Source organism: Cheilinus undulatus, linkage group 7, assembly GCF_018320785.1.
Source record: "Cheilinus undulatus linkage group 7, ASM1832078v1, whole genome shotgun sequence".
Taxonomy (NCBI): domain Eukaryota; kingdom Metazoa; phylum Chordata; class Actinopteri; order Labriformes; family Labridae; genus Cheilinus; species Cheilinus undulatus.
The window spans coordinates 42,096,327-42,110,616 of NC_054871.1; the positions used below are offsets into that span (position 1 = coordinate 42,096,327).

Here is a 14,290-nt window from a genome sequence, read left to right on the forward strand (position 1 = left end):
TGATGGTAAAATGTGTTACTTTCAGAGACTTCTGAAGGGTACGTCTTAGTATATTTCTATCCATTGCCTCAGAGTCATAATGCCATAATGCAGGAAAACATTTATGTAATGCAACTAATAAAAAGTACGATACATGCAATCTAATGTTGATGTGCCATTTGTACATAAATAGCATTTATCTGTATGTGTACTAAGGAAGTAGTTTGATTTGCTTTAGTTTACTAGCATTTGGCTTAAGAGCAATGACATCTCTCCGACAAACTGATTCATTGCCTGTAAATATGAGCACATATCAAAGTTGACAAGTTTAAAGTGGCACATATGTATTTTTCAGCACTCTAGCCAAGTGGACACGCAAATGGCACATTTAATCAGTGCTTGCTGAATTCCAGTGTTAATAGTATTTGAAACTTTTTAAATGGCTCCAAAGTAAAGGAAATGTAGACCTTTCTTTAAAAACTCTCATGTTGTTTCTTTTGATACACCAGTACTTCCCACATATTGGCAATCAATGCTTGGGTGGGACACCAAGGCATATTTGTCATCCAAATGTATTTGTTGACCATTTCTTTTTTCGCATTAAAATACGTTGGCCATCACAATTTGCATGAGTGAGAGGAGCCCCCATTCTGTAAATGAACTGATTTTGGTGCAAAGTCTCATGTTATAAATTATGCTATCTTTGCCACTGATATTATCCTGTACTCTGGGATGATGGCTGTATCAACAAATGCCATTACAATTACACCGTATAAAGTGAAACATATCTAAAGACAAGTGCTCTCATTATCTGGACATCTTGATACAGAGGCACTATTGATGAATTCTGTTAAAAGAGCAGAAGAAACCCAAAAACTCAAACATACAGAATGAGGCAGGGTGAGGTGGCTATTCCTATCTGCTGGGAACAGTGTAAATCTGCGGGAAATACTGTACATCTTCCTTGTAGGTTAACCCCTTTTGTATTTAAAACTGTTTTTTTTAACCATTATCAAAGATTTGTTTACAAATCTGCCTATAGTAGTTCAGGAAAAAAATGTTAATGTACTATGGCATTGTTCAAAATTAGGATAACAATATGAAGAGCGATAATTACAACAAAATTCAAGAGAGCATATTTCTTAGAACTCACAGTCTGTGTGTCCATCTGCCATTGTACATGTTTTATGCATAATCTGTTTGCAACATATTCCTCCAGAATACAAATAAATCAAAAAAGTGGTTTTCACCTTTAAAATGGTACAGATTAATGTGACCAATCCAGTCAAACTGGTCTGAAAGCATGGCTTTACGTAGGCCTCAATTCTGATTGAGAATGCATTGCTTTTTTACATAAAATCTCAGGACATATGCATCGGTTTAACATAAGTATCTGCCAACATCAGCACTACTGACAAACACCTGCAAACAAGGTGGCATGAACAGATATAGCCAGTGCTTTTCTGTTTAGTCAAATCAGTTTAATGCAGGTATTTGGTATACCCACCTGCTGACTCAAGACAATTAAGAGGAAGCCGTCTGTTGGACAAACTCTGATCTGTTTTCATGATCAAACATGAGCTATAATGTTGCTATAGTGGGATCAATACTTGAGAGACATGAGAAGAACATCAGTATCTGCACTGGCTAAACTGTTACCTGAGACATCAGTATTAGCTAGGGATACACAATATTGGATTTTTGCCAATACCAATTAGCCTATGCTGATATTTACAAAATAATTTTACCCAATACCATTATTGATACCCACATTTAGATATAGCTAAGACCTAAAACTTTATTCCATAAAACACACAATTTAAAGCTTGAGGATGAAAAAATTGACAAATTTAAGTCCTCAAAGCACACCTACAAGTATCAGGAATGATGATGAAAGACTTCAGCTGAAGTAGGTCTGTTGGTCCAGCCCCAAATAATTGATAACTATTTGAACTGCCAATATTTACAGCTGAAATAGGCTTATTGTTATACACAAAATATGGATTGTAAATATTGGCAGAAATTTTCATATCTGCCAATATTGATATTTCACCTTTAAAGCTAATATCCGGGGCCCTATGATGTCCACGTTAATGGAATCGTGGACTTTGCCAATAAAAATGGAATCTACTATTAAACGCAGAAATCACGGAAAAAAATGCTGTTTCTAAGAAAGTGGAACGTATATTAGGGGAATATCCTGGGGATCACTAAAGCGTGGCAGAACTCGTGCCTGACTTCACAAACACTCATCCGCCCCCTTTCCAAACAATAAAAGCATGTCAGAGCAGCTGCACAACTATCATGCATCCCTAGTATTGGCCCTTATATTATCAATCAGTGCATCCTTCTCCTGATTTATTGCAATAAATTCAGACCTTTGAAAAAAAGTCTACTGGGAATGTTTTAGGATTAAATGCACTGCTGGTTGCTACAGACTTGTTTGCTGTACATCAGTTATTCAAAACTTTTTCATCTGAACTGTTTTTCTGTCAGGGCCATTGATTGCATTGAATTGTTGAGTTATCAGAACTTTGAACATTCAAGGTCTGCATAGTATTCTGCAGAAAGGAGCCATTAAAAGATCTAGTAGGTAGACCTTCATCAGGAAGGGATATGCAAGGTAGCCTACAATACTGAAGAAGGCTGAATTTTGCTTAATTTCTACTTGTGGGGTTTCAAGTATGCCACAAATAAAACCCCCATTTTATTAAAAAAAAAAAAAAAAAAAAAAGCTCCAGCTTACACATTCACCATGCAAGATAGAGTTAAACTGCAATCAGACCCATTAGACTAGCTTAAAATTTCCTAATCTTCTTTTGTCAGATTTTGATGAGCCTGTGCAAACTGTTGCCTTCTTCTTAGCTGCCAGGGTTAGGTGGTTGCCTAAACACATTAAGTTGCTGGCACTTTATTGAATGAATGAATATTTGCTTAAACTAATACTTCAATAAGTGCATCCAGCACAGTGGTTTATACACCATGCACAGATGTTAACACTCTCAAATCAAAGCGAACAGTTAGAACTGTTAAATCTCAGTGACTGTTTTATTTTAGGATGTATACGTGGGAGTTCAGAAATGAACTTACTATGAGAGTCTCAGTAATGTCAAAGTAAACAAAAAGGGATTCAGCCATGAAGGGCTAAAAAAAGGTGTGGTAAAGTGTGTGTGTTTTTTTTAAAGAGGAGAGGAAGTCAAATGGGAAGTCCTGAGTGTACGTAAAGCAGTTTTCAGAATGTCTAATTAATGATGGAGCCAAATGTCTTTAAAAAAAAAAAACAGAACTGCAAATAGTCAAGTAAGCAACATAACAAGAGAAGAAGAGGGAAGTATGAGTCCAGGCAACAAGGGCATGTGACGCACGCCTTTCTTAAGACAGTGAAAGAACCATAACTTTTACTCTGATGTCCAAAAATAAGAAAGTTGTCAATAAAAAGGAAATATAAAAACTTCTGTGTTAGATTAAACAAAACATTGTTGCATTGGTAAACTCTTTAAATTGAAAGATAAGGAAACACCTGATGTATTTTTGAGAAGAGCTGAAGCAACAGCAGGTTAAACTACCGTGAAGCCACTTGGTCAACCATTACTGGAGAGAAACCAGAACCATCAAAATAAGGAACCTCATTGGCTTTTGCTTTAGAGCACAGTTCCTGTTTAAGACTGCTAAAAGTAGAACTGTCTCCTCTTATAAGAGCCAGAACAGGGACAAGAAGAAAGGCCAGACTCAGACTTAGCTGACCAGGTTGTTGGCCATTACAGCGTGTTTGTAGGACTCACTTAGTAATTACACAGTAAGGAGCTTAAACCAGAATCAGGCAGGTACACTAGGTGTGCATGGTGGGAGGAAAAAACAAGGTACAGCACAGATGATAGAGATGTAAGGGTCTAGGGAAATACAAATTAACCTGAATGAGTAGTAAATTAAAAGGGACTTCTATTGTAAATACTTCTTACTTAAAGGCCTATGGGTGTTGTAGAACTGTGATTTCCTGCTTTCCAGAAAAATTTATATGGTGTGTTTCAGCTACACAGTGCAGTTTGGTTCAGTGCAATCTGGCAAAGTGTGGTTCAGTAAACTATGATCTAGCTTGCATTTCAACAGTCTATCCAGTGATGGCAAATCTAGCTTTTTATAGATTCTGATCACTTGGCTCTGCATAGTAATAAGAGCTGGTCTTTCAGCTCCCAAACAGCTCTTTATTTCAGTCAAATTTTAGCTTTTTATGCCTATAAAATAACAAAATGAAGAAGGAAACAGACTCATTTCTGTTATTGACATAAATAATAATATCTTGAATTTATAAAAAAAAAAGTTTGTTCACTAACAACACATCACTACAGGCAGCTGAACTGAACTGAGTTGTCATTTGAATCCAATCAGTGGTTTATTCAGTAGTTGTAATGACAGTGGTAGATTCTTTCAACCAATCAGCAGACAGCAAGAAGTCTAGCTCCACACTTTATGTTCAGATTAGAGATGTACCGTTTGTGAAGATCAGAGCAGATGCTTAAGCCAATATTTGACATAATAATTTGGCCAGTGGCTGATATCAAAGCTGAAGTTTTTTAAATCACTTCTTTAGGTGTAACACTCACACAATGCCAACATTTGCTCTCATTTTCGAACATGAAAGCAGGTCAGGGCTAGTCAGACAGGTCACATCCTTGACTATTCTTAAGGGTAAATTCGGCTTTGATAGTTACCTTTAAGTTGTTGATAAGAGTCAAGATCAAAAAGTTGCACCTAGAAGGCCGCTGAAGGAGCAGTGGCTTCTATGCCATTATTTCAGTGGCTTATGCTGTGGCCACTGACATGCCACAAGGGGTTCAGTGCCACGTACAACTTAAACCAGTTCAGTCTTCCACCACGAAGGATGAAGACTGAACCCCTGGTAAGTAAAAAGCTAGTTCTGTGTTTTTCAAAATGCATGCATTACATCACCAGTTAAATGATGTAATGCATTTTATCTAGAGATGGGAATTGATAAGATTTTATTGATTTCGATGCTATTATTGATTCTTCTTATCAGTTCAGTTCTTTATGGATTCCCTTATCGATTTCATTCCTGTGAATTTTCGTTTTGGAAAGGAAGACTCAAATTTCAATGAGTCCCTTTCTCTATGAACACTGAGCAAGATGTACACCGCCTTCAGTGAGAGTCAGTGACAAGCACACTTTAATTATTGGCTATAATAAACAGTTTTCATAACTAACATTGTTAAACATGAAGTGTTTGGGAGGATACTATGCTAAAATATACAAAAATATATATTTTTGTTGGAAACGACTCAGTTAAAAAACAAACTGCTCTCTGGATCTTCAATCTCTGAACTTAAATTAGAACACAATACTACTGCTAATTTTCTTTAAAAGATAAACCCAAATATAGATCTAGTCTCTGGATCCCAGATCTCTGAATGTATTAAAATAAATTGAAATACTGTACAAAATTTATAGTTCTCAAAAAGATGCATGCCTTGCATGAACTCACTGTTTGACAGACGTTGTACGTCCCACAATTTGTGTCATTTTTGAATGAAGCCATCCTTTAGACCTCTTTAGCCTGTTTTTGTGACTGTCCGCCATGTTCACTTGCTGACTTTTCTGTTCTTGCTCGCTTTGCTGACTGCCTCTTGCTAAACTGTGTTTTCAAGGCTCATAGAAGTAAGGCATTGATAATTGAAGTGTTAAGATCAATTGTAAATAATGTTGATAGACTGAACCAATTGAAAGCAGTTCTAAACTGGAACTGGCTCCCATTCCCTATTCAATGGTCGGGGTGAGTATTGGCAAGAACCTCACGATACGATACGCATCACGCTACTTGGGTCACGATACGATAGTATCACGATATATCTGGATATCATGATATTGCTATATATTGCGATATTCTTCACAGTTAACTAAGAAAAATACAGAGATGATGTATATGTAAATCACACAATACGTTGGTGGTGTTCCCGCTATATTTCACGGCAGCAAGACAGAGCTTGCAAACAGCATTTCCTTTCTCTAACTTGCTGTCTGTGCTCCCTGTTTTAACTTTGAAGCCAAAATGCTTCCAAACGTCTGTTTTGAATTGTGCAGGTGTTGTTACTTTGTCAGCCATGTTCACTCCTTTCATCCATGCACACTGACTGCTTCTACAGGAAATGCCGTGGCGACATACAGCAGAGTAGCTCTTTGGCGCCATCTACCGCAGTGGAGGTGCGGAAGTCGTATTTTACCAACAACTCGGCTAAAATCTGAATTTTTATTTTTTTACAAAAAAAATCGATATTAAGAGTTGAAGTACTGATATTGTATCGGATGTCAAAGTATCACGATATATTGGCGTATCAATATTTTTTCATAGCTCTAATCAATGGTCAGCAGGAAGAAAAAAAGACTACAGCTGTGCTGGGGTAACATGCACTCATAACACAGGCTTTAGCTAGTTGAAAACATTAATCTGATGTTGGAATCTATAAGGAATCATCAGAATAAAAGTTAATTAGTGGACAGTTATATTATGATGTGTTTAAGGTCAGATCAGTAAAAATAGCGATTAGCTAGGTAAACGTATATATCAGATATCAGGATGTATTGAATTTTTTCACATCAAGGAAATAAAAGTTTTGTTTTTGATGAAAAACTTCAATGAATTCAGTTGTGACAATGAGGAATTTGTTATTTCAACAAAATAGAATCCATAGAACAGATTAGAGCTAAGCAATTAATAGAAAAATAATCGAAACCGACATTTAGAGCCTATAACCGACAAAATCCTGTCAATTATTTCAATGTTTTCCCTTGCAATACCTCTCTCTAATAATGCACCACCCCCTTAAAAGCAAACTACTAGCTGTGTAGTCATGTGATAGGCAGCCAGGTAGTTTCATTTCAGGTGTGTATTTTGATTTCAGTTGTCTCAATAAAAACATAAATTGTTCATCTCTGCATGTTCCTCTCAGTTATACGTTTTAAAATTATAAATTATTTGCAGAACAAAGAGAGTCGGAGGTTGGGGGTGGAGTAATCGTTCATTAATCGTAATCGAGGTAAAAAGCCCAATCAATTGTGATTTTGATGTTTGCTATAATCGCCCAGCCTTAGAACAGATGGAATATGACCCTTCTAACTGTTTAACTCAAGCTCTTCTTTCTATGTGCTCTTCGCAACTTATACCACTTTTTTAAGTTGTAGTGTCAATTTGTCCTCCCAACAAACAACAGAAAATTCCATTAACAATTTCATATCATAGATAAACACTTCAAGTATGTTGTTTCTGTTCCTTAGATTTTTTTTCCCTGCTATTGGAATTGTATGGACAGGAAAGCTGAAGATAAGACAGGAAGTAGAACACAGAGTTTTGATGGCATGCATCATAAATAGAAAACCCAGCACCTATGCAGCAAGGTCCCAGCCAACAGAGCTAAACCACTCTCCCTTGCATACTGCTTTTCAAAAGTCCTGTAACTGCTCTGAGCACAACATATTAAACTCCACTCACCTTGATTGCAATGGAGGTACAGTGAATATGTTAAGTGATTTATCAGAAGCCTTACACACAAAACTGGAACTAAAAGCATGGCTGGAGACCCCTGAATGTTTGTTTTGCTTGTTTTCCCGACGTATAAGCTGCCTAGTAACTGTATGCAAACAGTAGCAGAAACAATGAGTGGTACAGTTTGTTTGTCAATGTTGCAATCACTTGCCCTCTGTCCGAAAGAGCTGATGAAACTTTTTGGCATACTAGCAAACTGCTAAAACACCAGCTGATCACACTTTTCACAAATGTATTTACAGCTGAAGATGGAGAGGAAACCATGATATTCAATGCAAGTGAGGAACAGATGCAACAACTGATGCCCTGCAGAGCACGTATCTTCTTCACACTGCCACTTTGAAGGAAGTTGTTGATGTGTCTCAAGATTTAAAGGTGTGAAATCACCCGATTTTCTCTTTTTTTCAGCAGAACATCACAGTTACCACATATCAGGGCAGAATCAATCCTACTGTATCTCTGTTTTGACGGTAAGTTTGTCAGGTTTCCAAGTAAACAAAAATTTCCTTTTTGCTCATTTCCTTTCTTAATGAATGAATTATACCCGTATGCTGTGTTGAACAAAGCACTAGCTGTGCACTAGAAGTACAACTAGAAGATTGCTGAGTTATTTTAGTTATTTTCTTTTTTTTGGGGGGGGGGCTTTTCGTGCCTTTGTTAGATAGAGGAAGACAGTGGATGGACTCAGAAACAGGGAAAAGAGTGGTGAGAGGCATGCGGTAAAGGGCCACAGGCTGAATTCAAACCCGGGCCGCCTGCGTACATGGTGCATGCTTTAAACCACTTTACCCTCTGTGCTCCCCTGGTTGTTTTCTTGTGACACTGCGCAAATAAGAGCTGAAAAGCATCAGCAAACAAAGGAAATATTCTGGATAACAGGAGTTCACAGTAAAAGACAAGACACTCTTCAAAAGATATGAAAACAAGAGTGACTTTGAATGACTAACTCTACACCTGTAGTCTCAGTAAGAGCCTGAACTCTGAATCAAGGTGGGAAAATACCCACTGTTCAGTTTCAGTGGCTTCGCAACTCCATCTAAATTTAGTATACAATGAGTGTACTTGAGTTGTGTCATTGTTTATCATATTTAAAGCAACAAGTATATGAAACACAACATCCAACATATAAAAAGATGAGATTTTACCAACAATATCTTATCGTCACCCTGCTTCCTTCCTTCCTTCATGTCTTCAAACAGATAATGACCTCTAAACAGATCACTAAAAATTGTAATGCAATAAATAAGGTAAAGGACTTTCCCTCTCTTTATAAAAGCCATTTTCCACATATTAGTACTAGAAATAGCCAATACCGATATTGATACCAATATTTAAGACTGGTTAAGACCCAAAACTGCGGTCTTTAAAACACACTTTTAAGTGTAAGGAATGATGATAAATAAAGACAAAGACTTAAGCTGACGTAGGTCTGTTGGTCAAGACTAAAACTCCATAAATGTTTTTGTTTGAATGGCCAATATTTGCGGCCGATACATGCAGATTTTTAGAGCTAAAATTTACAGTCATGGATGAAAGTATTGACACCCATGAAATTTTTCCAGAAAATACACCATTTCTCCCTGAAATTGTTGCAATTACAAATGTTTTTGGTATACACATGTTCATTTCCTTTATGTGCATGGGAACAACACAAAAACCCATAAGAAGAAAGCCAAAATTGATGTAATTTCATACAAAACTCAAAAATGGGTCAGACAAAATTGTTGGCACCCTTTTAAAACGGTGGGTAAACAATTTTATTTCAAACACATGATGCTCATTTAAACTCACCTGTTGCAATAGCAGGTGCTGGTAACAGAAATCCCACCTGAAGCCAGTCAGAATGCATAAAGTTGACTCAGCCTTTGTGTTGTGTGCCTGTGTGTGTCACACCAAGCATGGAGAAGAGAAACAAGAGCCCAAAATTGTCTGAGGACTTAAGAAGCAAAATTGTGGAAAAATATGAAAAATCTCAAGGTTACAAGACCATCTCCAGAGATCTTGAAATCTTTTTGTCCACTGTGCGTAATATAATCAAGAAGTTTATAACCCATGGAACTGTGGCTAATCTCCCTGGACGTGGACGAAAGAGAAAAATTGACAAAAGAATGCAACACAGAATAGTTGGAATGGTGGATAAACTCGGACCATACGCTGCCATTTGAATGAGATCAAGCGCTATGGCAGGAGACCGAGGAGAACCTCACTGCTGACAGAGACATAAGCCAGACTGGAGTTTGCAAAAATGTACCCAAGTAAGCCTCAATCCTTCTGGGAGAACATTTTGTGGACAGGTGAAGCTAAGGTAGAGCTTTATGGAAAAGCATGTCATTCTACTGTTTACAGAAAATGGAATGAGGCCTACAAAGAAAAGAACACAGTACCTACAGTCAAACATGGTGGAGGTTCAAAGATGTTCTGGGGTTATTTTGCTGCCTCTAGCACTGGGTGCCTTGACTGTGTGCAAGGAATCATGAAATCTGGAGACTATCAAAAGATTTGGGGCCGTAATGTAGGGCCTAGTGTCAGAAAGCTGGGTCTGCATCAGAGGTCATGGGTGTTCCAGCAGGACAATGACCTCAAACATACCTCAAAAAGCACCAAGAAATGGATGGAGACAAAGCGCTGGAGAGTTCTGAAGTGGCCAGCAATGAGTCTGGATCTAAATCCCATTGAACACCTATGGAGAGATTTTAAAATTGCTGTTGCAAGAAGGCACCCTTCAAATCTGAAAGACCTGGAGCAGTTTGCACAAGAAGAGTGGTCCAAAATTCCAGTTGAGAGGTGTAAGAAGCTTGTTGATGGTTATAGGAAGCAATTGGTTTCAGTTATTTTATCCCAAGGATGTGCAACAGAATATTTAGTTGAGGGTGCAAACAATTTTGTCCGGCCCATTCTTTGAGTCTTGTGTAAAATTATGTCAATTTTGGCTTTCTTCTTATGTTTTTTTGTGTTGCTCCAATGCACATAAAGGAAATGAACGTGTGTATACCAAAGACATTTGTAATTGCAACAATTTCTAGGAGAAATGGTGTATTTTCTGGAAAAATTTCAGGTGTACCAATACTTTTGTCCATGACTGTATGTTGTAAATATAGGAAGATATTTTGATATCTGCCGATACTAATATCAGGCATCCTTAATCATGTTTCTAATCATGATTTTAAAAAAATATCTGTACATCTAATTTTGTCAACCTCAGGGTAAATGGGGGTTGCCCAGACCCCAGGTTGCGAACCACTGATTTCAACAATACAATCTCTACTATTTTAATTATCACTGTGATGGAAAAGTATGGAGGCTATAAAGAAAAATCACAGACCTTCAGTCATAAAACCCACCATATAAGGAACAAGAACAGTAGTGGTCCATGAATATCCACAAGCTGAAAAATACTGACATGTCTAAAAATAATTTCAGAATCTCCTTAGGATGCAAATATTCTGTCTTTCAAACAGACAAGAAATTGACAAGGTTAAGTCAGAAAATGCTGCAATTATAACGACAGCTTGACTGTAATTTTTGTGAATTAGAAACGGGAAATTAGCCAGTTCTGTGTGCCTGAGACTTGACGTTTTATGTAGTATACAATGAGGTATCAATATTATTTTTTAGTGAAATACAGTGGTATCATTACAGTCCTCGAATGTAAATAGTTGAAGAAGCTGAATAGTATTTTACTGTGAATGGCTGGACACTGAATGCAACACAAGGAGTGGTGAGGAATACAGTTTGTTTCCTGAACACAACAACTGTCCTATATTAGGAACAAACAGAATAAAAAACACAAAGGGATCAACCAGTTTTGCACAAAACAGCTAATTAGCCTAATTAATTGCGCATGACTTTTCCCATTTTGTTATAAAAGACAATTTCCTGCTGCGGTTAACACAGCTGGACACGTAACTACGTGGTTAAAATGCCTAATTTTATGAAAAATTCTGCTTCAAAACGGATTTCATAGAGGTAAAACTTCTAGTAAAGAGTTTAATGAAGTAAGAAAGTCCTGGACATGTATCTGGGGTAATGGCAGTATCCCTGCTCGGTGCCGTGGCCTGAGATTAGTCACCGTTCAGGCCTGTGAACCAGTGAAGTGGCTTTCAATGCAACAGGCTGTTAACCTCCTCGAGCTTCAAACTCTATTTTTAATAAGTGTTCGTTTTTTAACGGTCAACGTTTATAAAGCGGAGTTATCAAGGCTACACCCTAGCTAAACTGCTCAACTTCTCCCACCGTGAGTTAGCTGGAAATACACGCTCACAGTGAAACTAAACTTTACCAACAGCCGATTTACTCACCACAGTTGCTGACGGTTGGAAAGGAAAACTTCTGTGAATGTTACAGGGACTAGTTCAGCGCCATTTATCCGAAATATTAGTCCCTCCGGCGACCCCCAAATCCAATTTTAGGAGTCTTCAATCCGAGTTTTTTTCTCTGTCGTCGGCCGGAGGAATCTCTCCTCGGTTGGTGTTATTATCATGGGCGGGGGAGAGTAGCCGAGCAGGGAGTTCCTGTCCCTCAAACAGGGAAACTCAACAGGAAACTCGGCTCAGAGCTGCGCTGCTCTCCCTCCTCCACTAGCGGGCAGGACGCGGGATAAAAGAGAAAAGGTGAGGGCGAAGGAATGTACAGTGAGGACGAACCTGCCCCGAGCTATGGAGGCCGATTAGTGCCAAAATACCTTCCCCCAATAAATCACTACACAGCATGGGGTCATGACTGCAAAGTGCCAAAACAAAAATCTTCAACTAAGTAGCCTTAAAAAAATAAGTGAGAAATGCAAAACACAGGGAAAGAATTGAAATTATACATAAAAAAGTTCAATGTAGACTTTATTTGATACCCAGAAACTTTTCACCAAATTGATTTAAACTGCTTCAAAGTCTTTTTCCATGGTATTTAGAAAATAATGCAAGGAAATTTTCACTCAGACATAATAGAATAAATAAATAGATACACGAATAAGTTAACTATGTAATAATTGAATATAAATTGAATAAATAAATAAATAAATGGAAGAGGAACAAAATAATTTATGTAATTAGATCAAAATTAATGTAAAAACAAAATATGCAATGAAGCTAGCCATGGATATATTATTATGAAATATGAGTCAGGAAAATAACAGTTGCTAAAACCTAGAATACTGATCAAGGGCAAATGTCAACAAGGATTGAAGCTTCCGGTTAAAAAAGAGAGCTGTAATCACTTCTAAGAAGCTGATAAAACTGAAAAGGGGAAATAATAGTCCTGAAGAGGCTATCTTTTTCCAGCTGTGCTTTAAGCAGGAAACGCTGCACTTTCTGAGAAAATACAAGAGAAATGAAAAGCTGTGGGAGAAAATTTGTCCATGGAAAATTAGACAGTCTAAGTGGATATCTTCGCTATAACAAGACTGGTCTAGCAAAGCATTTTTGTGTTGAAATGTGTTGTGAAATTTCACTGCCTCACTACAATGGTGATGAGGAGGATTTAGTGATGAATTACTCTCATGCACTCGTGTATGATTAAAATGTCAGACATGATCAAAAACACATGAAAAAATGTGAATTTGCACTACTGTCCTTGTTGTAGAGACAGATTTATTAAGCAGTAAATTGCTACAGCGTTTTTGTTTCTTGCGGTCACATGTACACACAGATTGTTTTCAAAATTTTGCAGTCTAAACGTGGAAGTATTGAAAACAAAAACAGAATACAAAGCAGAACGTTGTCATGTAAACAAGGCCTGTGTAAACTGTAAAAAAAAAAACACAGTATACAATTATTTAAATTCCTCAGAAACCCATATTTTCATTCATTAGAACAGAAACAACATATCAGATGTGGGAACAGACATTTTACCAATTCATGAAAAATTTTGCCCAACACATCTCAAAAAAGTAGTGTCAGGGCCACTATTTACCTTTGCATAGCATCTGCTCTTCTTTTAACAACAGTCTGTACACATCTGGGTTTTGGAAGAGGAATGTTGTCCCATTCTTGTCTGATGTAGAATTTAGCCGCTCAACAGTCTCAGGTCTTCTTTGCCCCCAGTTGTTTTTTTTTAATGGTGAAAGGTCTGGACTCCAAGCAGACCAGTTCAGCACCTGGACCATTCTACTTTGAAGTCATGCTGTTGTGATGGATGCAGTCACCCTATTTGTTGTCTTTTTCGTCGTCATATTCGACGTGTTTCCCGCCAGCATTTTCCTCATCTTTCAGTCATGTTTTTTTCAATATTGTTTGCATAGTACTTTTTGTGTGTGGACTGATATATGCAAGGCCTTACCTGAAAGAAACATTGTCTGAAAAGAGCATATGTTGCTCTTAAACCTCTATGTACTGTTCAACATTGATAGTGCACTTTTCAGATTTATAAGCTGCCCACACCGTAGGCACTAATACAACCCCATACTATCAGAGATGCAGGCTTTTGAACTTTGCACTCATAACAAGCTGGATGGCCCCATTCCTATTTCATCTGCAGGACACAGCACCTACCTGTGTTTTCCAAGAAGAATTTTAAATTTTGATTCATCTAACCACAGAACAGTTTTCCATTTTGCTACAGTTGGTTATAAATGAGCTTTGGCCCAGAGAATACAGCAGCGTTTCTGTACCATGTTCACATATAGCTTCTTCTTTGCAGCTTGAACATTTGTGGATGGCAGTGAACTCTGTTGACAGACAACAACTTTTCCAACCAACGCCAAAGTTATCTCAGTTGAATTAACATAAAGACCAAAAGGCCCTACTAATAACCTAGAGATAATTATTT

The 14,290-nt window shown here is 37.5% G+C and overlaps 1 protein-coding gene across 1 annotated transcript in view; it reads right to left on the minus strand.

Annotated features, from left to right (window-relative positions):
* Positions 1 to 12,113, minus strand: part of cyfip1 (cytoplasmic FMR1 interacting protein 1) — a 57,000-nt gene extending 44,887 nt beyond the window's left edge. Inside the window, exon 1 of the mRNA XM_041790692.1 lies at positions 11,830 to 12,113. The gene's annotated coding sequence lies outside the window, so the exon portion shown is untranslated. The remainder of the gene's footprint in view (positions 1 to 11,829) is intronic.
* Between the last annotated feature and the right edge of the window lie 2,177 nt (positions 12,114 to 14,290).